General features: G+C 40.4%; 1 pseudogene; it reads left to right on the plus strand.

Moving 5' to 3' along the window:
- The first annotated feature begins 1,243 nt into the window (after positions 1 to 1,243).
- Positions 1,244 to 12,605, plus strand: LOC116570168 (annotated as a pseudogene).
- The last annotated feature ends 13,722 nt before the right edge of the window (positions 12,606 to 26,327 follow it).

Genomic DNA, 26,327 nt, shown 5'->3' on the forward strand with positions numbered 1-26,327 from the left:
TCAGCCCTCAAAATGTGGGTGACCCACCCTGTGTACATCCACCTTTCTATGTAGTTACTCTTCTCATCTGTGACTGGCCTACTTTCACACCTACTGCTCCCATGGTCCTTAGTCTAGCCAGTTCCAGGGTCACATGAGCTGCCACACCCTGGTTTTATCTGTTGGTTTAATCCCTCAATTCAACCAGTGGTGTGCCAGAGCTAGTTCCCACTGGCTTAAGAAAACCAGTAGCTCATAGCTCTTCAAAATGTCCTATTCAATAGCATTACATTGGTAGGTTGAACTCAGGCATTGTAAGGGTAATTACATCACAGAAATCAGCAAAATCTGTAAGATCTACCCCCAACCTGACCCAGAAAGCCAATTAAATATTTCCTACCACATCCTGGATCTGTCCCTTTTGAAAAGGGGTAAATACGTGTCTATTTATCATAGTCAATATAAATAATACACATTAAAAAATGATTTAAAAGAAGAATTTTAGGCCAACCTTAATTGGATTCTGATTTGAACCACTAAATGTAAAAATATATTTGGAAATATTTGAAACCAATTATAGATAATATTAAAGAACTCATGTTAATTTTTTAGGCATAAAAATATGGAGGAATAGAAGGGCACTTCCTCAACCTGATAAAGAACATCTGTTAAAAAAACTACAGCTAACATGATTATGTGGGAGAAACTCAAAGTTTTCCCTCTAAGGTCATGAATGAAATAAAGATGTTCCCTCTTCTTTTCAACATTATACAAGAAGTCCTAGCTGATGCAATAAGACAAGAAAATGAAAAACAACACAGATTGGGATAGAAGAAATAAAACTGTCTTTTTTTAACAGACAACATGGTTGTCTATGTAGAAAATCTGAAAAAATCAACAACAACAAAAAACCTCCTGGAACAAATAAGCTATTATATCAGGGTTGCAGGATATAAGATTAACTAACAAAAGTCTATTGCTTTTCTACACATCAGCAATGAACAAGTGGAACTTGAAATTAAAAACACATTACCTATGTCAACTATACTTAAACAAAAACTATTTTGAAAACCACATCATTTACATTAGCACCCCCAAAATAAAACACTAAGGTATGGATCCAAAAAACATGTACAAGATCTATACATGAGGAAAACTACAAGACTCCAATGGAAGAAATCAAAGAACTAAATAAATAGATGTCAGTGGATAAAAAGACTCAAAATTGTCAAGATGCTCATTTTTCGGCAGTTTGAATCGCGGTGCGATGAAGGAGTAGGCGGTGGGATCTCGCTGGCTGTCTGACTAGTTCTTTCTCAGCTTTGCTTGTTTGAGCTTCAGCAGAATTCAAAATGGCTGGCGGTAAGGCTGGGAAGGACTCTGGAAAGGCCACGACAAAGGCGGTTTCCCACTCACAGAGAGCCAGCTTGCAGTTCCCGGTGGGCCGCGTTCAATGACACCTGAAACTAGGACAACCAGTTATGGATGTGTGGGCGCGGCTGTTGCTATGTACAGTGCAGCCATCCTGGAGTAGAGGAACCACAGAGGTACTTGAATTGGCAGTAAATGCATCAAAAGACTTAAAGGTAAAGCATATTACTCCTCCTCACTTGTAGCTTGCTATTGGTGGAGATCGAGAATTGGGCTCTTTCATCAAGGCTGCAGTTGCTGGTGGTGGTGTCATTCCACACATCCACAAATCTCTGATTAGGAAGAAAGGACAAAGGAAGACTGTTTCAAGGATGCCTGGATTCCTTATTATCTCAGGACTCTAAATACTCTTAACAGCTGTCCAGCGTTGGTGATTTCCGAGGACTGTATTGCTGTGAAAAACACAATTTTGCCTTTTTGTAATTCTATTTGAGCAAGTTGAAAGTTTAATTAGCTTTCCAACCAACCAAATTTCTGCGTTTGGGTCTTAACCATATTTAAGTGTTATTGTGGCTTCAGAGAAGCTATTGATTCTGAAGTAGTGGGTTTTGATTTTAAAAAACTGTTTGGATTTTAATTGTGATGCAGAAGTTATAGTAACAAACATTTGGTTTTGTACAGACATTATTTCCACTCCAGTGGATAAGCTCAATAAAGGTTATATCCAAAAAAAAAAAAAATTCTCATTTTTCTGAACTTGTTCCATAGATCCAATTCCAATCCCAATCCCAATCAAAGTCCCAGCAGATTATTTTGTGGATATTAACAAACTGATTCTAAAGTGTATTGGGAATGGCAAAATTCCCAGGATGGCGAGAATTGAAACTATCTGACTTCAAGGTTTAGGATAAAGACATATTAATCAAGAATAGACAAATTGTAGGAGGAGTCAAGATGGCGGAGAAGTAGCAGGCTGAGACTACTTCAGCTAGCCGGAGATCAGCTAGATAGCTTATCTAAAGATTGCAAACACCTGAAAATCCATCGGCAGATCGAAGAGAAGAACAGCAATTCTGGAAACAGAAAAACAACCACTTTTTGAAAGGTAGGACCGGTGGAGAAGTGAATCCAAAGCGACGGGAAGATAGACCCCGGGGGGAGGGGCCGGCTCCCGGCAAGCGGCGGAGCAAAGGCGCACAGAATCAGGACTTTTAAAAGTCTGTTCCGCTGAGGGACATCGCTCCAGAGGCTAAACTGGGGTGAAGCCCACGTGGGGTCAGCGTGGCCTCAGGTCCCGCAGGGTCACAGAAGGATTGGGGGTGTCTGAGTGTTGCAGAGCTTGCGGGTATTGGAACAGGAAAGCCGGCTACAGAGACAGAGCCGACAGTAAGCTCACAGCTCGGTGTTACCTTGAACCGGTCGCAGGCTCGGTGAGCTCGGAGCGCGGCTGGAGGTCAGGCAGACGGGAGTAACTGGGCGCTATTCTCTGAGGGCGCAATGAGGAGTGGGGCCCTGGGCTCTCGGCTCCTCCAGGCCGGAGACCAGGAGGCCGCCATTTGTATTCCCCGTCCTCCAGAACTCTACGGAAAGCGCTCAGGGAACAAAAGCTCCTGAAAGCAAACCCGAGCAGATTACTCACCCCGGCCCCTGATAAGGGCGGTGCAATTCCGCCTGGGGCAAAGACACTTGAGAATCACTACAACAGGACCCTCCCCCAGAAGATCAACAAAAAATCCAGTCGAGACCAAGTTCACCTACCAAGGAGTGCAGTTTCAATACCAAGGAGAGCAGCAGAATTCCAGAGGAGGAGAAAGCAAAGAACGGAACTCATGGCTTTTTCCCTGAGATTTTTTTTAGTCTTGCAGTTAATTTAATTTTTTTCTTTTTCATTTTTTGTTTTTTTTCTCGCCTTCTGGTTAAATTTTTTTTTAACTTTTACCTTTTTCTTTTTTAACGTTTTTTAACTAGTTTATCTAATATATATATTTTTTCTTTTTATATTTTTCTTATTTGTTTTCTTTTTTTAAATTCTTTTCTTTTCTTTTTTTTTCCTTTTTTTTTTTTTCTTTCCTCCTTTTTGAACCTCTTTTTATCCCCTTTCTCCCCCCTCACGATTGGGATCTCTTCTTATTTGGTTAAAGCATATTTTCTTGGGGTTGTTGCAACCCTTTTAGTATTTTCCTTGCTCCTTCATATACTCTTACCTGGACAAAATGACAAGAAGGAAAAATTCAACACAAAAAAAAGAACAAGAGGCAGTACCGAAGGCTAGGGACCTAATCAATACAGACATTATACGTCAGATCTAGAGTTCAGAATGACAATTCTCAAGGTTCTAGCCGGGCTCGAAAAAGGCATGGAAGATATTAGAGAAACCCTCTCGAGAGATATAAAAGCCCTTTCTGGAGAAATAAAAGAACTAAAATCTAACCAAGTTGACATCAAAAAAGCTATTAATGAGGTGCAATCAAAAATGGAGGCTCTCACTGCTAGGATAAATGAGGCAGAAGAAAGAATTAGTGATATAGAAGACCAAATGACAGAGAATAAAGAAGCTGAGCAAAAGAGGGACAAACAGCTACTGGACCACGAGGGGAGAATTCGAGAGATAAGTGACACCATAAGATGAAACAACATTAGAATAATTGGGATTCCAGAAGAAGAAGAAGAAAGAGAGAGGGGAGCAGAAGGTATACTGGAGAGAATTATTGGGGAGAATTTCCCCAATATGACAAAGGGAACGAGCATCAAAATTCAGGAGGTTCAGAGAACGCCCCTCAAAATCAATAAGAATAGGCCCACACCCCGTCACCTAATAGTAAAATTTACAAGTCTCAGTGACAAAGAGAAAATCCTGAAAGCAGCCCGGGAAAAGAAGTCTGTAACATACAATGGTAAAAATATTAGATTGGCAGCTGACTTATCCACAGAGACCTGGCAGGCCAGAAAGAGCTGGCATGATATTTTCAGAGCACTAAACGAGAAAAACATGCAGCCAAGAATACTATATCCAGCTAGGCTGTCATTGAAAATAGAAGGAGAGATTAAAAGCTTCCAGGACAAACAAAAACTGAAAGAATTTGCAAACACCAAACCAGCTCTACAGGAAATATTGAAAGGGGTCCTCTAAGCAAAGAGAGAGCCTACAAGTGGTAGATCAGAAAGGAACAGAGACCATATACAGTAACAGTCACCTTACAGGAAATACAATGGCACTAAATTCATATCTCTCAATAGTTACCCGGAATGTTAATGTTAATGTAAATGCCCCTGTCAAAAGACACAGGGTATCAGAATGGATAAAAAAACAAAACCCATCTATATGTTGCCTCCAAGAAACTCATTTTAAGCCCGAAGACACCTCCAGATTTAAAGTGAGGGGGTGGAAAAGAATTTACCATGCTAATGGACATCAGAAGAAAGCAGGAGTGGCAATCCTTATATCAGATCAATAAGATTTTAAGCCAAAGACTATAATAAGAGATGAGGAAGGACACTATATCATACTCAAAGGGTCTGTCCAACAAGAAGATCTAACAATTTTAAATATCTATGCCCCCAACGTGGGAGCAGCCAACTATATAAACCAATTAATAACAAAATCAAAGAAACACATAAACAATAATACAATAATAGTAGGGGACTTTAATACTCCCCTCACTGAAATGGACAGGTCATCCAAGCTAAAGATCAGCAAGGAAATAAAGGCCTTAAACGACACACTGGACCGACCAGATGGACATCACAGATATATTCAGAACATTTCATCCCAAAGCAACAGAATACACATTCTTCTCTAGTGCACATGGAACATTCTCCAGAATAGATCACATCCTCGGTCCTAAATCAGGACTCAACCGGTATCAAAAGATTGGGATCATTCCCTGCATATTTTCAGACCACAATGCTCTAAAGCTAGAACTCAACCACAAGAGGAAGTTTGGAAAGAACCCAAATACATGGAGACTAAACAGCATCCTTCTAAAGAATGAATGGGTCAACCGGGAAATTAAAGAAGAATTGAAAAAAATCATGGAAACAAATGATAGTGAAAATACAACGGTTCAAAATCTGTGGGACACAACAAAGGCAGTCCTGAGAGGTAAATATATAGTGGTACAAGCCTTTCTCAAGAAACAAGAAAGGTCTCAGGTACACAACCTAACCCTACACCTAAAGGAGCTGGAGAAAGAACAAGAAAGAAACCCTAAGCCCAGCAGGAGAAGAGAAATCATAAAGATCAGAGCAGAAATCAATGAAATAGAAACCAAAAAAACAATAGAACAAATCAACAAAACTAGGAGCTGGTTCTTTGAAAGAATTAATAAAATTGATAAACGCCTGGCCCAACTTATCAAAAAGAAAAGAGAAAGGACCCAAGTAAATAAAATCATGAATGAAAGAGGAGAGATCACAACTAACACCAAAGAAATATAAACTATTATAAGAACATACTATGAGCAACTCTACGCCAATAAATTTGACAATCTGGAAGAAATGGATGCATTCCTAGAAACATATAAACTACCACAACTGAACCAGGAAGAAATAGAAAGCCTGAACAGACCCATAACCAGTAAGGAGATTGAAACAGTCATTAAAAATCTCCAAACAAAAGCCCAGGGCCAGACGGCTTCCCGGGGGAATTCTACCAAACATTTAAAGAAGAACTAATTCCTATTCTCCTGAAACTGTTCCAAAAAATAGAAATGGAAGGAAAACTTCCAAACTCATTTTATGAGGCCACCATCACCTTGATCCCAAAACCAGACAAGGATCCCATCAAAAAAGAGAGCTATAGACCAATATCCGTTATGAACACAGATGCGAAAATACTCAACAAAATACTAGCCAATAGGATTTAACAGTACATTAAAAGGATTATTCACCACGACCAAGTGGGATTTATTGCAGGGCTGCAAGGTTGGTTCAACATCCGCAAATCAGTCAATGTGATACAACACATCAATAAAAGAAAGAACAAGAACCATAGGATACTCTCAATAGATGCTGAAAAAGCATTTGACAAAGTACAGCATCCCTTCCTGATCAAAACTCTTCAAAGTGTAGGGATAGAGGGCACATACCTCAATATCATCAAAGCCATCTATGAAAAACCCACCGCAAATATCATTCTCAATGGAGAAAAACTGAAAGCTTTTCTGCTAAGGTCAGGAACACGGCAGGGATGTCCATTATCACCACTGTTAATCAACATAGTACTAGAGGTCCTAGCCTCAGCAATCAGACAACAAAAGGAAATTAAAGGCATCCAAATTGGCAAAGAAGAAGTCAAATTATCACTCTTCGCAGATGATATGATACTATATGTGGAAAACCCAAAAGACTCCACTCCAAAACTGCTAGAACTTATACAGGAATTCAGTAAAGTGTCAGGATATAAAATCAATGCACAGAAATCAGTTGCATTTCTCTACACCAACAGCAAGACAGAAGAAAGAGAAATTAAGGAGTCAATCCCATTTACAATTGCACCCAAAACCATAAGATACCTAGGAATAAACCTAACCAAAGAGGCACAGAATCTATACTCAGAAAACTATAAAGTACTCATGAAAGAAATTGAGGAAGACACAAAGAAATGGAAAAATGTTCCATGCTCCTGGATTGGAAGAATAAATATTGTGAAAATGTCTATGCTACCTAAAGCAATCTACACATTTAATGCAATTCCTATCAAAGTACCATCCATCTTTTTCAAAGAAATGGAACAAATAATTCTAAAATGTATATGGAACCAGAAAAGACCTCGAATAGCCAAAGGGATATTGAAAAAGAAAGCCAACGTTGGTGGCATCACATTTCCGGACTTCCAGCTCTATGACAAAGCTGTCATCATCAAGACAGCATGCTACTGGCACAAGAACAGACACATAGATCAATGGAACAGAATAGAGAGCCCAGAAATAGACCCTCAACTCTACAGTCAACTAAACTTCGACAAAGCAGGAAAGAATGTCCAATGGAAAAAAGACAGCCTCTTCAATAAATGGTGCTGGGAAAATTGGACAGCCACATGCAGAAAAATGAAATTGGACCATTTCCTTACACCACACACAAAAATAGACTCAAAATGGATGAAGGACCTCAGTGTGCGAAAGGAATCCATCAAAATCCTTGAGGAGAACACAGGCAGCAACCTCTTCGACCTCAGCCGCAGCAATATCTTCCTAGGAACAACGCCAAAGGCAAGGGAAGCAAGGGCAAAAATGAACTATTGGGATTTCATCAAGATCAAAAGCTTTTGCACAGCAAAGGAAACAGTTAACAAAATCAAAAGACAACTGACAGAATGGGAGAAGATATTTGCAAACGACATATCAGATAAAGGACTAGTGTCCAGAATCTATAAAGAACTTAGCAAACTCAACACCCAAAGAACAAATAATCCAATCAAGAAATGGGCAGAGGACATGAACAGACATTTCTGCAAAGAAGACATCCAGATGGCCAACAGACACATGAAAAAGTGCTCCATATCACTCGGCATCAGGGAAATACAAATCAAAACCACAATGAGATATCACCTCACACCAGTCAGAATGGCTAAAATCAACAAGTCAGGAAATGACAGATGCTGGCGAGGATGCGGAAAATGGGGAACCCTCCTACACTGTTGGTGGGAATGCAAGCTGGTGCAGCCACTCTGGAAAACAGCATGGAGGTTCCTCAAAATGTTGAAAATAGAACTGCCCTATGACCCAGCAATTGCACTACTGGGTATTTACCCTAAAGATACAAACGTAGTGACCCAAAGGGGCACGTGTACCCGAATGTTTATAGCAGCAATGTCCACAATAGCCAAACTATGGAAAGAACCTAGATGTCCATCAACAGATGAATGGATCAAGAAGATGTGGTATATATACACAATGGAATACTATGCAGCCATCAAAAGAAATGAAATCTTGCCATTTGCGACAACATGGATGGAACTAGAGCATATCATGCTTAGCGAAATAAGTCAAGCAGAGAAAGACAACTATCATATGATCTCCCTGATATGAGGAAGTGGTGATGCAACATGGGGGCTTAAGTGGGTAGGAGAAGAATAAATGAAACAAGATGGGATTAGGAGGGAGACAAACCATAAGTGACTCTTAATCTCACAAAACAAACTGAGGGTTGCTGGGGGGAGGGGGTTTGGGAGAAGGGGGTGGGATTATGGACATTGGGGAGGGTATGTGCTTTGGTGAGTGCTGTGAAGTGTGTAAACCTGGTGATTCACAGACCTGAACCCCTGGGGATAAAAACATATGTTTATAAAAAATAAAAAATTAAAAAAAAAAGAATAGACAAATTGATCAATGGTACAGAATAAATAGTCCAAAAATGGACCCACATAAATATAGTCAGCTATCTTTGACAAAGTGGCAAAGACAATACAATGCAGGGAAAAAGTCGTTTCAATGAACCGTGCTGGAACGATCAGAAATATGTATGTAAACACAGACGTTATGCCCCTCACCAATTAACTTGACATGGATCACAGATCTCAGTGTAAAATGCAAAACTATAAAACTAGAAGCTAACACAGGAGAAAATCTAAATAACCTTGGGTATGGCAAGGACTTTTTAGATATAGCACCGAAATCACAACCATAGCCTTATAATTGAGAAGTTGCACCTCATTAAAATTAAAAACTTCTGCTCTGTAAAAGATTCTGTCAAGAGAATAAGAAGACGAACCACAGACTTGGGAGAAAACATTTGCAAAAGAGATGAAGGAGGGAGGAGTCAAGATGGCAGAGAAGGGGCAGGCTGAGACTACTTCAGCTAAGCCGGAGATCAGCTAGATAGCTTATCTAAAGATTGCAAACACCTGAAAATCCATCGGCAGATCGAAGAGAAGAACAGCAATTCTGGAAACAAAAAACAACCACTTTCTGAAAGGTAGGACCAACGGAGAAGTGAATCCAAAACGACGGGAAGATAGACTCCGGGGGGAGGGGCGGGCTCCCGGCAAGCAGCGGAGCAACCGCGCACAAAAGCAGGACTTTTAAAAGTCTGTTCCGCTGAGGGACATCGCTCCAGATGCTACCCGGGGCAAAGCCCATGCGGGGTCACCGTGGCCTCAGGTCCCGCAGGGTCACAGAAGGATCAGGGGTGTCTGAGTGTCGCAGAGCTTGCGGGTATTGGAACGGGAAAGCCGGCTACAGAGACAGAGCCGACAGTAAGCTCACAGCTCGGTGTTACCTTGAACCGGTCGCAGGCTCGGTGAGCTTGGAGCGCGGCTGGAGGTCAGGCAGACAGGAGTAACTGGGCGCTGTTTTCTGAGGGCGCACTGAGGAGTGCGGCCCTGGGCTCTCGGCTCCTCCAGGCCGGAGACCAGGAGGCCGCCATTTGTATTCCCGTCCTCCGGAACTCTACGGAAAGCGCTCAGGGAACAAAAGCTCCTGAAAGCAAACCCGAGCGGATTACTCAGCCCCTGGTAAGGGCGGTGCAATTCCGCCTGGGGCAAAGACACTTGAGAATCACTACAACAGGCCCTTCCCCCAGAAGATCAACAAGAAATCCAGCCGAGACCAAGTTCACCTACCAAGGAGTGCGGTTTCAATACCAAGGAGAGCAGCAGAATTCCAAAAAGGAGAAAGCCAAGCACGGAACTCATGGCTTTTTCCCTGTGATTTTTTTTTAGTCTTGCAGTTAATTTAATTTTTTTTTTCTTTTTCTTTTTTTGTTTCATTTTTTGTTTTTTTTAATCGCCTTCGGGAAAAAATTTTTTCTTAATTTTTTTTTTTAACTGTTACCTTTTTCTTTTTTAACGATTTTTTACTAGTTTATCTAATATATATATTTTTCCTTTTTTACATTTTTCTTAGGTGTTTTCTTTTTTTTAATTCTTTTCTTTTTTTTTCTTTTCTTTTTTCTTTTTTTTTCTTTCTTCCTTTTTGAACCTCTTTTTATCCCCTTTCTCCCCCCTCACGATTCTGGATCTCTTCTACTTTGGTTAAGGCATTTTTTTTCTGGGGTTGTTGCCACCCTTTTAGTATTTTACTTGCCCCTTCATATACTCTTATCTGGACAAAATGACAAGACGGAAAAATTCAACACAAAAAAAAGAACAAGAGGCAGTACCGAAGGCTAGGGACCTAATCAATACAGACATTGGTAATATGTCAGATCTAGAGTTCAGAATGACAATTCTCAAGGTTCTAGCCGGGCTCGAAAAAGGCATGGAAGGTATTAGAGAAACCCTCTCGAGAGATATAAAAGCCCTTTCTAAAGAAATAAAAGAAATAAAATCTAACCAAGTTGAAATCAAAAAAGCTATTAATGAGGTGCAATCAAAAATGGAGGCTCTCACTGCTAGGATAAATGAGGCAGAAGAAAGAATTAGTGATATAGAAGACCAAATGACAGAGAATAAAGAAGCTGAGCAAAAGAGGGACAAACAGCTACTGGACCACGAGGGGAGAATTCGAGAGATAAGTGACACCATAAGACGAAACAACATTAGAATAATTGGGATTCCAGAAGAAGAAGAAGAAAGAGAGAGGGGAGCAGAAGGTATACTGGAGAGAATTATTGGGGAGAATTTCCCCAATATGACAAAGGGAACGAGCATCAAAATTCAGGAGGTTCAGAGAACGCCCCTCAAAATCAATAAGAATAGGCCCACACCCCGTCACCTAATAGTAAAATTTACAAGTCTCAGTGACAAAGAGAAAATCCTGAAAGCAGCCAGGGAAAAGAAGTCTGTAACATACAATGGTAAAAATATTAGATTGGCAGCTGACTTATCCACAGAGACCTGGCAGGCCAGAAAGAGCTGGCATGATATTTTCAGAGCACTAAACGAGAAAAACATGCAGCCAAGAATACTATATCCAGCTAGGCTATCATTGAAAATAGAAGGAGAGATTAAAAGCTTCCAGGACAAACAAAAACTGAAAGAATTTGCAAACACCAAACCAGCTCTACAGGAAATATTGAAAGGGGTCCTCTAAGCAAAGAGAGAGCCTACAAGTGGTAGATCAGAAAGGAACAGAGACCATATACAGTAACAGTCACCTTACAGGCAATACAATGGCACTAAATTCATATCTCTCAATAGTTACCCTGAATGTTAATGGGCTAAATGCCCCTGTCAAAAGACACAGGGTATCAGAATGGATAAAAAAACAAAACCCATCTATATGTTGCCTCCAAGAAACTCATTTTAAGCCCGAAGACACCTCCAGATTTAAAGTGAGGGGGTGGAAAAGAATTTACCATGCTAATGGACATCAGAAGAAAGCAGGAGTGGCGATCCTTATATCAGATCAATTAGATTTTAAGCCAAAGACTATAATAAGAGATGAGGAAGGACACTATATCATACTCAAAGGGTCTGTCCAACAAGAAGATCTAACAATTTTAAATATCTATGCCCCCAACGTGGGAGCAGCCAACTATATAAACCAATTAATAACAAAATCAAAGAAACACATCAACAATAATACTATAATAGTAGGGGACTTTAACACTCCCCTCACTGAAATGGACAGGTCATCCAAGCAAAAGATCAGCAAGGAAATAAAGGCCTTAAACGACACACTGGACCAGATGGACATCACAGATATATTCAGAACATTTCATCCCAAAGCAACAGAATACACATTCTTCTCTAGTGCACATGGAACATTCTCCAGAATAGATCACATCCTCGGTCCTAAATCAGGACTCAACCGGTATCAAAAGATTGGGATCATTCCCTGCATATTTTCAGACCACAATGCTCTAAAGCTAGAACTCAACCACAAGAGGAAGTTTGGAAAGAACCCAAATACATGGAGACTAAACAGCATCCTTCTAAAGAATGAATGGGTCAACCGGGAAATTAAAGAAGAATTGAAAAAAATCATGGAAACAAATGATAGTGAAAATACAACGGTTCAAAATCTGTGGGACACAACAAAGGCAGTCCTGAGAGGTAAATATATAGCGGTACAAGCCTTTCTCAAGAAACAAGAAAGGTCTCAGGTACACAACCTAACCCTACACCTAAAGGAGCTGGAGAAAGAACAAGAAAGAAACCCTAAGCCCAGCAGGAGAAGAGAAATCATAAAGATCAGAGCAGAAATCAATGAAATAGAAACCAAAAAAACAATAGAACAAATCAACGAAACTAGGAGCTGGTTCTTTGAAAGAATTAATAAAATTGATAAACCCCTGGCCCGACTTATCAAAAAGAAAAGAGAAAGGACCCAAATAAATAAAATCATGAATGAAAGAGGAGAGATCACAACTAACACCAAAGAAATACAAACTATTATAAGAACATACTATGAGCAACTCTACGCCAATAAATTTGACAATCTGGAAGAAATGGATGCATTCCTAGAAACATATAAACTACCACAACTGAACCAGGAAGAAATAGAAAGCCTGAACAGACCCATAACCAGTAAGGAGATTGAAACAGTCATTAAAAATCTCCAAACAAACAAAAGCCCAGGGCCAGACGGCTCCCGGGGGAATTCTACCAAACATTTAAAGAAGAACTAATTCCTATTCTCCTGAAACTGTCCCAAAAAATAGAAATGGAAGGAAAACTTCCAAACTCATTTTATGAGGCCAGCATCACCTTAATCCCAAAACCAGACAAGGATCCCACCAAAAAAGAGAGCTATAGACCGATATCCTTGATGAACACCGATGCAAAAATACTCAACAAAATACTAGCCAATAGGATTCAACAGTACATTAAAAAGATTATTCACCACGACTAAGTGGGATTTATTGCAGGGCTGCAAGGTTGGTTCAATATCCGCAAATCAGTCAATGTGATAGAACACATCAATAAAAGAAAGAACAAGAACCATATGATACTCTCTATAGATGCTGAAAAAGCATTTGACAAAGTACAGCATCCCTTCCTGATCAAAACTCTTCAAAGTGTAGGGATAGAGGGCACATACCTCAATATCATCAAAGCCATCTATGAAAAACCCACCGCAAATATCATTCTCAATGGAGAAAAACTGAAAGCTTTTCTGCTAAGGTCAGGAACATGGCAGGGATGTCCATTATCACCACTGCTAATCAACATAGTACTAGAGGTCCTAGCCTCAGCAATCAGACAAGAAAAGCAAATTAAAGGCATCCAAATCGGCAAAGAAGAAGTCAAATTATCACTCTTCACAGATGATATGATACTATATTTGGAAAACCCAAAAGACTCCACTCCAAAACTGCTAGAACTTATACAGGAATTCAGTAAAGTGTCAGGATATAAAATCAATGCACAGAAATCAGTTGCATTCCTCTACACCAACAGCAAGACAGAAGAAAGAGAAATTAAGGAGTCAATCCCATTTACAATTGCACCCAAAACCATAAGATACCTAGGAATAAACCTAACCAAAGAGGCACAGAATCTATACTCAGAAAACTATAAAGTACTCATGAAAGAAATTGAGGAAGACACAAAGAAATGGAAAAATGTTCCATGCTCCTGGATTGGAATAATAAATATTGTGAAAATGTCTATGCTACCTAAAGCAATCTACACATTTAATGCAATTCCTATCAAAGTACCATCCATCTTTTTCAAAGAAATGGAACAAATAATGCTAAAATTTATATGGAACCAGAAAGACCTCGAATAGCCAAAGGGATATTGAAAAAGAAAGCCAAAGTTGGTGGCATCACAATTCCGGACTTCAAGCTCTATTACAAAGCTGTCGTCATCAAGACAGCATGGTACTGGCACAAGAACAGACACATAGATCAATGGAACAGAATAGAGAGCCCAGAAATAGACCCTCAAATCTATGGTCAACTAATCTTCGACAAAGCAGGAAAGAATGTCCAATGGAAAAATGACAGCCTCTTCAATAAATGGTGCTGGGAAAATTGGACAGCCACAAGCAGAAAAATGAAATTGGACCATTTCCTTACACCACACACAAAAATAGACTCAAAATGGATGAAGGACCTCAATGTGCGAAAGGAATCCATCAAAATCCTTGAGGAGAACACAGACAGCAACCTCTTTGACCTCTGCCGCAGCAACATCTTCCTAGGAACAACGCAAAAGGCAAGGGAAGCAAGGGCAAAAATGAACTATTGGGATTTCATCAAGATCAAAAGCTTTTGCACAGCAAAGGAAACAGTTAACAAAATCAAAAGACAACTGACAGAATGGGAGAAGATATTTGCAAACGACATATCAGATAAAGGACTAGTGTCCAGAATCTATAAAGAACTTAGCAAACTCAACACCCAAAGAACAAATAATCCAATCAAGAAATGGGCAGAGGACATGAACAGACATTTCTGCAAAGAAGACATCCAGATGGCCAACAGACACATGAAAAAGTGCTCCATATCACTCGGCATCAGGGAAATACAAATCAAAACCACAATGAGATATCACCTCACACCAGTCAGAATGGCTAAAATCATCAAGTCAGGAAATGACAGATGCTGGCGAGGATGCGGAAAAAGGGGAACCCTCCTACACTGTTGGTGGGAATGCAAGCTGGTGCAGCCACTCTGGAAAACAGCATGGAGGTTCCTCAAAGTGTTGAAAATAGAACTGCCCTATGACCCAGCAATTGCACTATTGGGTATTTACCCTAAGGATACAAACGTAGTGATCCAAAGAGGCACATGCACCCGAATGTTTATAGCAGCAATGTCCACAATAGCCAAAATATGGAAAGAACCTAGATGTCCATCAACAGATGAATGGATCAAGAAGATGTGGTATATATACACAATGGAATACTATGCAGCCATCAAAAGAAATGAAATCTTGCCATTTGCGACAACATGGATGGAACTAGAGCATATCATGCTTAGCGAAATAAGTCAAGCAGAGAAAGACAACTATCATATGATCTCCCTGATATGAGGAAGTGGTGATGCAACATGGGGGCTTAAGTGGGTAGGAGAAGAATAAATGAAACAAGATGGGATTAGGAGGGAGACAAACCGTAAGTGACTCTTAATCTCACAAAACAAACTGAGGGTTGCTGGGGGGAGGGGGTTTGGGAGAAGGGGGTGGGATTATGGACATTGGGGAGGGTATGTGCTTTGGTGAGTGCTGTGAAGTGTGTAAACCTGGTGATTCACAGACCTGAACCCCTGGGGATAAAAACATATGTTTATAAAAAATAAAAAATTAAAAAAAAAAAGAATAGACAAATTGATCAATGGTACAGAATAAATAGTCCAAAAATGGACCCACATAAATATAGTCAGCTATCTTTGACAAAGTGGCAAAGACAATACAATGCAGGGAAAAAGTCGTTTCAATGAACCGTGCTGGAACGATCAGAAATATGTATGTAAACACAGACGTTATGCCCCTCACCAATTAACTTGACATGGATCACAGATCTCAGTGTAAAATGCAAAACTATAAAACTAGAAGCTAACACAGGAGAAAATCTAAATAACCTTGGGTATGGCAAGGACTTTTTAGATATAGCACCGAAATCACAACCATAGCCTTATAATTGAGAAGTTGCACCTCATTAAAATTAAAAACTTCTGCTCTGTAAAAGATTCTGTCAAGAGAATAAGAAGACGAACCACAGACTTGGGAGAAAACATTTGCAAAAGAGATGAAGGAGGGAGGAGTCAAGATGGCAGAGAAGGGGCAGGCTGAGACTACTTCAGCAAGCCGGAGATCAGCTAGATAGCTTATCTAAAGATTGCAAACACCTGAAAATCCATCGGCAGATCGAAGAGAAGAACAGCAATTCTGGAAACAAAAAACAACCACTTTCTGAAAGGTAGGACCAACGGAGAAGTGAATCCAAAACGACGGGAAGATAGACTCCGGGGGGAGGGGCGGGCTCCCGGCAAGCAGCGGAGCAACCGCGCACAAAAGCAGAACTTTTAAAAGTCTGTTCCGCTGAGGGACATCGCTCCAGATGCTACCCGGGGCAAAGCCCATGCGGGGTCACCGTGGCCTCAGGTCCCGCAGGGTCACAGAAGGATCAGGGGTGTCTGAGTGTCGCAGAGCTTGCGGATATTGGAACGGGAAAGCCGGCTACAGAGACAGAGCCGACAGTAAGCTCACAGCTCGGTGTTACCTTGAACCGGTCGCAGCTCGGTGAGCTTGGAGCGCGGCTGGAGGTCAGGCAGACAGGAGTAACTGGGCGCTGTTTTCTGAGGGCGCACTGAGGAGTGCGGCCCTGGGCTCTCGGCTCCTCCAGGCCGGAGACCAGGAGGCCGCCATTTGTATTCCCGTCCTCCGGAACTCTACGGAAAGCGCTCAGGGAACAAAAGCTCCTGAAAGCAAACCCGAGCGGATTACTCAGCCCCTGGTAAGGGCGGTGCAATTCCGCCTGGGGCAAAGACACTTGAGAATCACTACAACAGGCCCTTCCCCCAGAAGATCAACAAGAAATCCAGCCGAGACCAAGTTCACCTACCAAGGAGTGCGGTTTCAATACCAAGGAGAGCAGCAGAATTCCAAAAAAGGAGAAAGCCAAGCACGGAACTCATGGCTTTTTCCCTGTGATTTTTTTTTTAGTCTTGCAGTTAATTTAATTTTTTTTTTCTTTTTCTTTTTTTGTTTCATTTTTTGTTTTTTTTAATCGCCTTCGGGAAAAAATTTTTTCTTAATTTTTTTTTTTTAACTGTTACCTTTTTCTTTTTTAACGATTTTTTACTAGTTTATCTAATATATATATTTTTCCTTTTTTACATTTTTCTTAGGTGTTTTCTTTTTTTTAATTCTTTTCTTTTTTTTTTTCTTTTCTTTTTTCTTTTTTTTTCTTTCTTCCTTTTTGAACCTCTTTTTATCCCCTTTCTCCCCCCTCACGATTCTGGATCTCTTCTACTTTGGTTAAAGCATTTTTTTTCTGGGGTTGTTGCCACCCCTTTAGTATTTTACTTGCCCCTTCATATACTCTTATCTGGACAAAATGACAAGACGGAAAAATTCAACACAAAAAAAAGAACAAGAGGCAGTACCGAAGGCTAGGGACCTAATCAATACAGACATTGGTAATATGTCAGATCTAGAGTTCAGAATGACAATTCTCAAGGTTCTAGCCGGGCTCGAAAAAGGCATGGAAGGTATTAGAGAAACCCTCTCGAGAGATATAAAAGCCCTTTCTAAAGAAATAAAAGAAATAAAATCTAACCAAGTTGAAATCAAAAAAGCTATTAATGAGGTGCAATCAAAAATGGAGGCTCTCACTGCTAGGATAAATGAGGCAGAAGAAAGAATTAGTGATATAGAAGACCAAATGACAGAGAATAAAGAAGCTGAGCAAAAGAGGGACAAACAGCTACTGGACCACGAGGGGAGAATTCGAGAGATAAGTGACACCATAAGACGAAACAACATTAGAATAATTGGGATTCCAGAAGAAAAAGAAGAAAGAGAGAGGGGAGCAGAAGGTATACTGGAGAGAATTATTGGGGAGAATTTCCCCAATATGACAAAGGGAACGAGCATCAAAATTCAGGAGGTTCAGAGAACGCCCCTCAAAATCAATAAGAATAGGCCCACACCCCGTCACCTAATAGTAAAATTTACAAGTCTCAGTGACAAAGAGAAAATCCTGAAAGCAGCCAGGGAAAAGAAGTCTGTAACATACAATGGTAAAAATATTAGATTGGCAGCTGACTTATCCACAGAGACCTGGCAGGCCAGAAAGAGCTGGCATGATATTTTCAGAGCACTAAACGAGAAAAACATGCAGCCAAGAATACTATATCCAGCTAGGGTATCATTGAAAATAGAAGGAGAGATTAAAAGCTTCCAGGACAAACAAAAACTGAAAGAATTTGCAAACACCAAACCAGCTCTACAGGAAATATTGAAAGGGGTCCTCTAAGCAAAGAGAGAGCCTACAAGTGGTAGATCAGAAAGGAACAGAGACCATATACAGTAACAGTCACCTTACAGGCAATACAATGGCACTAAATTCATATCTCTCAATAGTTACCCGGAATGTAAATGGGCTAAATGCCCCTGTCAAAAGACACAGGGTATCAGAATGGATAAAAAAACAAAACCCATCTATATGTTGCCTCCAAGAAACTCATTTTAAGCCCGAAGACACCTCCAGATTTAAAGTGAGGGGGTGGAAAAGAATTTACCATGCTAATGGACATCAGAAGAAAGCAGGAGTGGCGATCCTTATATCAGATCAATTAGATTTTAAGCCAAAGACTATAATAAGAGATGAGGAAGGACACATATCATACTCAAAGGGTCTGTCCAACAAGAAGATCTAACAATTTTAAATATCTATGCCCCCAACGTGGGAGCAGCCAACTATATAAACCAATTAATAACAAAATCAAAGAAACACATAAACAATAATACTATAATAGTAGGGGACTTTAACACTCCCCTCACTGAAATGGACAGGTCATCCAAGCAAAAGATCAGCAAGGAAATAAAGGCCTTAAACGACACACTGGACCAGATGGACATCACAGATATATTCAGAACATTTCATCCCAAAGCAACAGAATACACATTCTTCTCTAGTGCACATGGAACATTCTCCAGAATAGATCACATCCTCGGTCCTAAATCAGGACTCAACCGGTATCAAAAGATTGGGATCATTCCCTGCATATTTTCAGACCACAATGCTCTAAAGCTAGAACTCAACCACAAGAGGAAGTTTGGAAAGAACCCAAATACATGGAGACTAAACAGCATCCTTCTAAAGAATGAATGGGTCAACCGGGAAATTAAAGAAGAATTGAAAAAAATCATGGAAACAAATGATAGTGAAAATACAACGGTTCAAAATCTGTGGGACACAACAAAGGCAGTCCTGAGAGGTAAATATATAGCGGTACAAGCCTTTCTCAAGAAACAAGAAAGGTCTCAGGTACACAACCTAACCCTACCCCTAAAGGAGCTGGAGAAAGAACAAGAAAGAAACCCTAAGCCCAGCAGGAGAAGAGAAATCATAAAGATCAGAGCAGAAATCAATGAAATAGAAACCAAAAAAACAATAGAACAAATCAACAAAACTAGGAGCTGGTTCTTTGAAAGAATTAATAAAATTGATAAACCCCTGGCCCAACTTATCAAAAAGAAAAGAGAAAGGACCCAAGTAAATAAAATCATGAATGAAAGAGGAGAGATCACAACTAACACCAAAGAAATATAAACTATTATAAGAACATACTATGAGCAACTCTACGCCAATAAATTTGACAATCTGGAAGAAATGGATGCATTCCTAGAAACATATAAACTACCACAACTGAACCAGGAAGAAATAGAAAGCCTGAACAGACCCATAACCAGTAAGGAGATTGAAACAGTCATTAAAAATCTCCAAACAAACAAAAGCCCAGGGCCAGATGGCTTCCCGGGGGAATTCTACCAAACATTTAAAGAAGAACTAATTCTTATTCTCCTGAAACTGTTCCAAAAAATAGAAATGGAAGGAAAACTTCCAAACTCATTTTATGAGGCCAGCATCACCTTAATCCCAAAACCAGACAAGGATCCCATCAAAAAAGAGAGCTATAGACCAATATCCTTAATGAACACAGATGCGAAAATACTCAAAAAATACTAGCTAATAGGATTCAACAGTACATTAAAAAGATTATTCACCACGACCAAGTGGGATTTATTGCAGGGCTGCAAGGTTGGTTCAACATCCGCAAATCAGTCAATGTGATACAACACATCAATAAAAGAAAGAACAATGGGCCGCCTGGGTGGCTCAGTGGGGTAAGCCGCTGCCTTCGGCTCGGGTCATGATATCAGGGTCCTGGGATCGAGCCCCGCATCGGGCTCTCTGCTCAGCGGGGCCTGCTTCCTCCTCTCTCTCTGCCTGCCTATCTGCCTACTTGTGATCTCTCTCTGTCAAATAAATAAATAAAATCTTTAAAAAAAAAATAAGGGGGAGGAGTCAAGATGGCGGAGGAGTAGCAAACTGAGACTACTTCAGCTAGCCGGAGATCAACTAGATAGCTTATCTAAAGATTGCAAACACCTGAAAATCCATCGGCAGATCGAAGAGAAGAAGAGCAGCAATTCTGGAAACAGAAAAACAACCACTTTCTGAAAGGTAGGACCGGCGGAGAAGTGAATCCAAAGCGACGGGAAGATAGACCCCGGGGGGAGGGGCCGGCTCCCGGCTAGCGGCGGAGCAACGGCGCACAAAATCAGGACTTTTAAAAGTCTGTTCCGCTGAAGGACATCGCTCCACAGGCTAAATCGGGGCGAAGCCCACGCGGGGTCAGCGTGGCCTCAGGTCCCGCAGGGTCACAGAAGGATCGGGGGTGTCTGAGTGTTGCAGAGCTTGCGGGTATTGGAACGGGAAAGCCGGCTACAGAGACAGAGCTGACAGTAAGTTCACAGCTCGGTGTTACCTTGAACCGGTCGCAGGCTCGGTGAGCTCAGAGCGCGGCCGGAGGTCAGGCAGACGGGAGTAAGGGGCGCTGTTCTCTGAGGGCGCACTCAGGAGTGGGGCCCCAGGCTCTCGGCTCCTCTGGGCCGGAGACCAGGAGGCCGCCATTTGTATTCCCGTCCTCCCGAACTCTACGGAAAGCGCTCAGGGAACAAAAGCTCCTGAAAGCAAACCCGAGCGGATTACTCACCCCGGCCCCTGATAAGGGTGGTGCAATTCCGCCTGGGGCAAAGACACTTGAGAATCACTACAACAGGCCCCTCCCCCAGAAGATCATCAAGAATTCCAGCTGAGACCAAGTTCACCTACCAAGGAGTGCAGTTTCAATACCAAGGAGAGCAGCAGAATTCCAGAGGAGGAGAAAGCAAAGCACAGAACTCATGGCTTTTTCCCTGTGATTTTTTTTAGTCTTGCAGTTAATTAAATTTTTTTTCTTTTTCATTTTTTGTTTTTTTCCTCACCTTCTGGTAAAATTTTTTTTTTAACTTTTACCTTTTTCTTTTTTAACGTTTTTTAACCAGTTTATCTAATATATATATTTTTTCTTTTTTATATTTTTCTTATTTTTTTTAATTCTTTTCTTTCTTTTTTTTTCTTTTTTCTTTTTTTTTCTTTCTTCCTTTTTGAACCTCTTTTTATCCCCTTTCTCCCCCCTCACAATTAGGGATCTCTTCTAATTTGGTTAAAGCATATTTTTCTGGGGTTGTTGCCACCCTTTTAGTATTTTCCTTGCTCCTTCATATACTCTTATCTGGACAAAATGACAAGAAGGAAAAATTCAACACAAAAAAAAGAACAAGAGGCAGTACCGTAGGCTAGGGACCTAATCAATCCAGACATTGGTAATACGTCAGATCTAGAGTTCAGAATGACAATTCTCAAGGTTCTAGCCGGGCTCGAAAAAGGCATGGAAGATATTAGAGAAACCCTCTCGAGAGATATAAAAGCCCTTTCTAAAGAAATAAAAGAAATAAAATCTAACCAAGTTGAAATCAAAAAAGCTGTTAATGAGGTACAATCAAAAATGGAGGCTCTCACTGCTAGGATAAATGAGGCAGAAGAAAGAATTAGTGATATAGAAGACCAAATGACAGAGAATAAAGAAACTGAGCAAAAGAGGGACAAACAGCTACTGGACCACGAGGGGAGAATTCGAGAGATAAGTGACACCATAAGACGAAACAACATTAGAATAATTGGGATTCCAGAAGAAGAAGAAAGAGAGAGGGGAGCAGAAGGTATACTGGAGAGAATTATTGGGGAGAATTTCCCCAATATGACAAAGGGAACGAGCATCAAAATTCAGGAGGTTCAGAGAACGCCCCTCAAAATCAATAAGAATAGGCCCACACCCCGTCACCTAATAGTAAAATTTACAAGTCTCAGTGACAAAGAGAAAATCCTGAAAGCAGCCAGGGAAAAGAAGTCTGTAACATACAATGGTAAAAATATTAGATTGGCAGCTGACTTATCCACAGAGACCTGGCAGGCCAGAAAGAGCTGGCATGATATTTTCAGAGCACTAAACGAGAAAAACATGCAGCCAAGAATACTATATCCAGCTAGGGTATCATTGAAAATAGAAGGAGAGATTAAAAGCTTCCAGGACAAACAAAAACTGAAAGAATTTGCAAACACCAAACCAGCTCTACAGGAAATATTGAAAGGGGTCCTCTAAGCAAAGAGAGAGCCTACAAGTGGTAGATCAGAAAGGAACAGAGACCATATACAGTAACAGTCACCTTACAGGCAATACAATGGCACTAAATTCATATCTCTCAATAGTTACCCGGAATGTAAATGGGCTAAATGCCCCTGTCAAAAGACACAGGGTATCAGAATGGATAAAAAAACAAAACCCATCTATATGTTGCCTCCAAGAAACTCATTTTAAGCCCGAAGGCACCTCCAGATTTAAAGTGAGGGGGTGGAAAAGAATTTACCATGCTAATGGACATCAGAAGAAAGCAGGAGTGGCGATCCTTATATCAGATCAATTAGATTTTAAGCCAAAGACTATAATAAGAGATGAGGAAGGACACATATCATACTCAAAGGGTCTGTCCAACAAGAAGATCTAACAATTTTAAATATCTATGCCCCCAACGTGGGAGCAGCCAACTATATAAACCAATTAATAACAAAATCAAAGAAACACATAAACAATAATACTATAATAGTAGGGGACTTTAACACTCCCCTCACTGAAATGGACAGGTCATCCAAGCAAAAGATCAGCAAGGAAATAAAGGCCTTAAACGACACACTGGACCAGATGGACATCACAGATATATTCAGAACATTTCATCCCAAAGCAACAGAATACACATTCTTCTCTAGTGCACATGGAACATTCTCCAGAATAGATCACATCCTCGGTCCTAAATCAGGACTCAACCGGTATCAAAAGATTGGGATCATTCCCTGCATATTTTCAGACCACAATGCTCTAAAGCTAGAACTCAACCACAAGAGGAAGTTTGGAAAGAACCCAAATACATGGAGACTAAACAGCATCCTTCTAAAGAATGAATGGGTCAACCGGGAAATTAAAGAAGAATTGAAAAAAATCATGGAAACAAATGATAGTGAAAATACAACGGTTCAAAATCTGTGGGACACAACAAAGGCAGTCCTGAGAGGTAAATATATAGCGGTACAAGCCTTTCTCAAGAAACAAGAAAGGTCTCAGGTACACAACCTAACCCTACCCCTAAAGGAGCTGGAGAAAGAACAAGAAAGAAACCCTAAGCCCAGCAGGAGAAGAGAAATCATAAAGATCAGAGCAGAAATCAATGAAATAGAAACCAAAAAAACAATAGAACAAATCAACAAAACTAGGAGCTGGTTCTTTGAAAGAATTAATAAAATTGATAAACCCCTGGCCCAACTTATCAAAAAGAAAAGAGAAAGGACCCAAGTAAATAAAATCATGAATGAAAGAGGAGAGATCACAACTAACACCAAAGAAATACAAACTATTATAAGAACATACTATGAGCAACTCTACGCCAATAAATTTGACAATCTGGAAGAAATGGATGCATTCCTAGAAACATATAAACTACCACAACTGAACCAGGAAGAAATAGAAAGCCTGAACAGACCCATAACCAGTAAGGAGATTGAAACAGTCATTAAAAATCTCCAAACAAACAAAAGCCCAGGGCCAGACGGCTTCCCGGGGGAATTCTACCAAACATTTAAAGAAGAACTAATTCCTATTCTCCTGGAACTGTTCCAAAAAATAGAAATGGAAGGAAAACTTCCAAACTCATTTTATGAGGCCAGCATCACCTTGATCCCAAAACCAGACAAGGATCCCATCAAAAAAGAGAGCTATAGACCAATATCCTTGATGAACACAGATGTGAAAATACTCAACATAATACTAGCTAATAGGATTCAACAGTACATTAAAAAGATTATTCACCACGACCAAGTGGGATTTATTGCAGGGCTGCAAGGTTGGTTCAACATCCGCAAATCAGTCAATGTGATACAACACATCAATAAAAGAAAGAACAAGAACCATATGATACTCTCAATAGATGCTGAAAAAGCATTTGACAAAATACAGCATCCCTTCCTGATCAAAACTCTTCAAAGTGTAGGGATAGAGGGCACATACCTCAATATCATCAAAGCCATCTATGAAAAACCCACCGCAAATATCATTCTCAATGGAGAAAAACTGAAAGCTTTTCCGCTAATGTCAGGAACACGGCAGGGATGTCCATTATCACCACTGCTAATCAACATAGTACTAGAGGTCCTAGCCTCAGCAATCAGACAACAAAAGGAAATTAAAGGCATCCAAATCGGCAAAGAAGAAGTCAAATTATCATTCTTCGCAGATGATATGATACTATATGTGGAAAACCCAAAAGACTCCACTCCAAAACTGCTAGAACTTATACAGGAATTCAGTAAAGTGTCAGGATATAAAATCAATGCACAGAAATCAGTTGCATTCCTCTACACCAACAGCAAGACAGAAGAAAGAGAAATTAAGGAGTCAATCCCATTTACAATTGCACCCAAAACCATAAGATACCTAGGAATAAACCTAACCAAAGAGGCACAGAATCTATACTCAGAAAACTATAAAGTACTCATGAAAGAAATTGAGGAAGACACAAAGAAATGGAAAAATGTTCCATGCTCCTGGATTGGAAGAATAAATATTGTGAAAATGTCTATGCTACCTAAAGCAATCTACACATTTAATGCAATTCCTATCAAAGTACCATCCATCTTTTTCAAAGAAATGGAACAAATAATTCTAAAATGTATATGGAACCAGAAAAGACCTCGAATAGCCAAAGGGATATTGAAAAAGAAAGCCAACGTTGGTGGCATCACATTTCCGGACTTCCAGCTCTATGACAAAGCTGTCATCATCAAGACAGCATGCTACTGGCACAAGAACAGACACATAGATCAATGGAACAGAATAGAGAGCCCAGAAATAGACCCTCAACTCTACAGTCAACTAAACTTCGACAAAGCAGGAAAGAATGTCCAATGGAAAAAAGACAGCCTCTTCAATAAATGGTGCTGGGAAAATTGGACAGCCACAAGCAGAAAAATGAAATTGGACCATTTCCTTACACCACACACAAAAATAGACTCAAAATGGATGAAGGACCTCAATGTGCGAAAGGAATCCATCAAAATCCTTGAGGAGAACACAGGCAGCAACCTCTTCGACCTCAGCCGCAGCAATATCTTCCTAGGAAAAATGCCAAAGGCAAGGGAAGCAAGGGCAAAAATGAACTATTGGGATTTCATCAAGATCAAAAGCTTTTGCACAGCAAAGGAAACAGTTAACAAAATCAAAAGACAACTGACAGAATGGGAGAAGATATTTGCAAACGACATATCAGATAAAGAACTAGTGTCCAGAATCTATAAAGAACTTAGCAAACTCAACACCCAAAGAACAAATAATCCAATCAAGAAATGGGCAGAGGACATGAACAGACATTTCTGCAAAGAAGACATCCAGATGGCCAACAGACACATGAAAAAGTGCTCCATATCACTCGGCATCAGGGAAATACAAATCAAAACCACAATGAGATATCACCTCACACCAGTCAGAATGGCTAAAATCAACAAGTCAGGAAATGACAGATGCTGGCGAGGATGCGGAAAAAGGGGAACCCTCCTACACTGTTGGTGGGAATGCAAGCTGGTGCAGCCACTCTGGAAAACAGCATGGAGGTTCCTCAAAATGTTGAAAATAGAACTGCCCTATGACCCAGCAATTGCACTACTGGGTATTTACCCTAAAGATACAAACGTAGTGACCCAAAGGGGCACGTGTACCCGAATGTTTATAGCTGCAATGTCCACAATAGTCAAACTATGGAAAGAACCTAGATGTCCATCAACAGATGAATGGATCAAGAAGATGTGGTATATATACACAATGGAATACTATGCAGCCATCAAAAGAAATGAAATCTTGCCATTTGCGACAACATGGATGGAACTAGAGCGTATCATGCTTAGCGAAATAAGTCAAGCAGAGAAAGACAACTATCATATGATCTCCCTGATATGAGGAAGTGGTGATGCAACATGGGGGCTTAAGTGGGTAGG

This window comes from Mustela erminea, chromosome 1 (genome assembly GCF_009829155.1).
Source record: "Mustela erminea isolate mMusErm1 chromosome 1, mMusErm1.Pri, whole genome shotgun sequence".
NCBI classification, from domain to species: domain Eukaryota; kingdom Metazoa; phylum Chordata; class Mammalia; order Carnivora; family Mustelidae; genus Mustela; species Mustela erminea.